This window comes from Bison bison, unplaced genomic scaffold (assembly GCF_000754665.1).
Source record: "Bison bison bison isolate TAMUID 2011002044 unplaced genomic scaffold, Bison_UMD1.0 scf7180017864440, whole genome shotgun sequence".
Taxonomy (NCBI): domain Eukaryota; kingdom Metazoa; phylum Chordata; class Mammalia; order Artiodactyla; family Bovidae; genus Bison; species Bison bison.
Genome location: NW_011495002.1, coordinates 1,939,989 through 1,943,796, shown reverse-complemented (window position 1 = coordinate 1,943,796; position 3,808 = coordinate 1,939,989).

Sequence of the window (3,808 nt, the reverse complement as noted above, 5' to 3'; positions counted from 1 at the left end):
AATGGCCTTTTGGTGTTCACTCCTTTAAATGGAAAAAGGAAATTCTTCTTAATGTTTTATTCCCTTTCCATATAAATACCTAGAATTTTATAACATTGCATCTTAGTAATGACCTGGGCATTCACAGCGTAAATTACTTTCTACGGAGGCAGGCACGCAGCACAGTTTCTCTTTTAAGTGTTGGATGTTTTAAATTAAACTTACATAATGATACATATAATATATAAGCATTTATGATACCTGAATGGAGATCCAGAGTTTTCGTAATTACCTTTTTCGTACAAGACTTGCGACCTTATGCAGAAATTGTTAGTGACTCGACCTTCCATAGATTCTCTTTGGGTAATTTCCTTTCATTTAATACTATTTTCATTCTTAAAGATAAGCAAAAATATCATGTTTCCAAATTTTAAAATCTAGATTTATTGTTCCAGAGAGATCATGTTTTGAAGGAAAAATAAATTCATCTATTTTCAAGCACAGAACTAAATAATTGTACCAATCACATGTCAACTGTTCTGTTGCAGGAAGAGGGACCCTTTCCAGGGCCCAAAACTGGGCTCTTGTCTAACACTCGGAAATGAATTGTCCTGAGGAGACACATGTGCTGATGAAACAAGAGATTTTATTGGGAAAGGGCACCTGGGTGGAGAGCAGTAGGGTAAGGGAACCCAGGAGAACAGCTCTGTTACGTGGCACGCAGTCTCTGGTTTTATGGTGATGGGATTAGTTTCCGGGTTGTCTTTAGCCAATCACTGACTCAGAGTCCTTCCTGGTGGTGCACGCCTCATTTGGCCACGATGGATGCCAGAGAGAAGGATTCTGGGGGGTGATAAGACATGTGGTGTCTCCTTTTGACCTTTCCCAAACTGTTCCGGTTGGTGGTGGCTTATTAGTTCAGTGTTCCTTACCAGGACCTCCTGTCCTAAAACAACCCATGCAAATAGTTACTATGGTGCCTGGCCAGGGTGGGCGGTTTCAGTCAGTGTGCTTCCCCTAACAGTTCCAGTTCAAAGAGATCAAGAACTATATTTCATCTTTTTGTATATATAATCTAGCACATTGGCCAATAATATGTGTTTCCCATGTCTGTTGAGTTAAATTATAAACTTACATCACAGGCCCTGTATAGGAAATAAGGGTGTCAAAAATGTGAAAGAGTCAAATGGGTTTTCAGAGACTCTGCCTGAAAATATAAACTCACACTAGAAATGAATGTGTCCACATTATCTTCATCTGGAATGGGACTCTGCTCACCTGGTCCCTGTGATTTTTCATCATCTTGTAGGAACTTGCCCTGGGTCTAACCCTGGATCAGATCATTTTTGGAAACTTCATTGGCAGTTAATCCACTGTAAGCAGTGGAATGATAGATGCTTCTCTTGATATTCTGTGTTGAGTTGACAGCTTGTTATAGGCTGTTATCTCCCTCCCTCCTTTGAGGTCTACACATCAGGAAAATGCTCCCAGAAGAAACTGAAGCTCCAGCAGTTCACCTACATGGTAAGTGCCAGATGAATTCAGGTTCTCAGACCCTCTCCTCCCCATTTCTCTACTTCTCTTGAACTGGTCATTATTCAACTTAAGAGGCTCTGTCCCCGCTTTTGGTTGAATCACTTCCCAGGATCTTTATATATCAGAGCAAAGCTAACAGTGAAAAGTAAATTGTAGTGACTAACCACTTTTACCTCCTCTGAAATTAAAGTCTCTAAATACTTTTAAAGGCCTATTGCCAGCCATAGAGAGGAAGAGAGACAATCCGGTATAAAACAAAACAAAAAAAAACAAAATAGAGGACTTCTCTGGTGACTCAGTGGTAAAGAGTCCGCCTGCTAATGCAAGAGACACCAGTTCAATCCCTGGTCTTGGAGCATCCTACATGCCTCGGAGCAAATAAGCCCGTGTGCCACAACTATCAATGCTGTGCCCTGGAGCCCAGGAGCCGCAACTACTGAAGCCCTTAAGCCCTAGGGCCCGTGCTCCACAACAAGAGAAGCCACCGCCATGAGATGCCCTCACATCTAGAGAATAACACCCACTCATCACTTTCTTTCTAGAAAGAGAAGTCCTCCTGCTGCTGAAAATAAAGATGCATTCACATGTATATAAAGGGTTTACATTTCAAAACTAAGATACTATATACATGTACAATTTTAGAAAAAAATTCCTACATTTTTAGCCAGCTGCCAAACAGAAACCCCCACCTTTCAAGCTTCTTGAGAAAAAAATAGTGGGTTTTTCACCAATGGGTTCTCAATAACTAGCACAGCTCCTAACCCAGTGTACTCACTCAGTAAAACACTGCAGAAGAAATGAATGATGAACAAAGACATAAAATGATTTAAGTATTGTTCCACTTTCTCTCACTGCCTTTTCTAAGAAGCCACAATCATCAAAAATATTTAAAAATAAGGCACCCCACTCCAGCATTCTTGCCTGGAAAATCCCATGGACGGAGGAGTCTCGTGGACTGCAGGCCATGGGGTCGCGAAGAGCCGGACATGACTCCCTTTCACTTGAGTGACGTCCCTTTCACTTTTCACTTTCCTGCATTGGAGAAGGAAATGACAACCCACTTCAGTGTTCTTGCCTGGAGAATCCCAGGGACGGGGGAGCCTCGTGCACTGACGTCTATGGGGTCGCACAGAGTCGGACATGACTGAAGCAACTTAACAGCAGCAACAGCAAGCATTCTGAGCTTCCCAGGTGGCTCAGTGGTAAAGAATTCACCTGCCAGTGAGGGAGACACAGGAGACACTGGTTTGATTCCTGGGTTGGGAAGATCCCCTGGAGGAAGAAATGGCAACCTGCTCCAGTATTCTTGCCTGGGAAATCCCATGGACAGAGGAGACTGGCGGGCTACAGTCTGTGGTGTTGCGAAGAGTCAGACATGTTTGAGTGACTGAACACACAAAGAAGCTTCCTAAGTCACCCCAAAACTGAATAATAATGTACCAGGCACTGTTTTCTTTGTTTTTTTGTTTTTCCCCACCCAGTACTTTTCCTCTTTGCTCTGGAAATATCGGTTCCTGTCCTTTGGGAAACTTTCACCCATATTCCAACCCTGGGCTTCCTGTGGGACTTGCCAGTTGTAGTGGTGGTGGTCAACTTCGTGGTTAAGTGGGGGTCCAGAATCAGACTGACCCAATCAGACATCCACATCCACGCACCCCTAGCAGTAAAGGGGCAGCAAGTGCCTCTCCTGCTCCTTAGGTGGTATCAGTGCAGAGTCAGGACTTTCCCTATCATCCAGGGGTCTAGGGCCCACCTCACCACAGTGCAGTGTCCTTGGAAGGAAAGCTATGACAAGCCTAGTCAACTTATTGAAAGCAAAGACATCACTTTGTCAACAAAGGTCTATGTTATCAAAGCTATGGTATTTCCAATTGTCATGTATGGATGTGAGAGCTGGACCATACAGAAGGCTGAGCACCGAAGAATTGACACTTTGGAACTATGATGCTGGAGAATATTCTTAAGAATCCTTTGGACAGCAAGGAGCTGTTCCATGTCCACTTCTAACTGTTGCTTCCTGACCTGCATACAAATTTCTCAAGAGGCAGATCAGGTGGTCTGGTATTCCCATCTCTTTCAGAATTTTCCACAGTTTATTGTGATCCATGCAGTCAAAGGCTTTGGCATAGTCAATAAAGCAGAAATAGATGTTTTCCTGGAACTCTCTTGCTTTTTTGATGATCCAGCGGATGTTGGCAGTTTGGTCTCTGGTTCCTCTGCCTTTTCTAAAACCAGCTTGAACATCTGGAAGTTCACGGTTCACATATTGCTGAAGCCTGGCTTGGAGAATTTT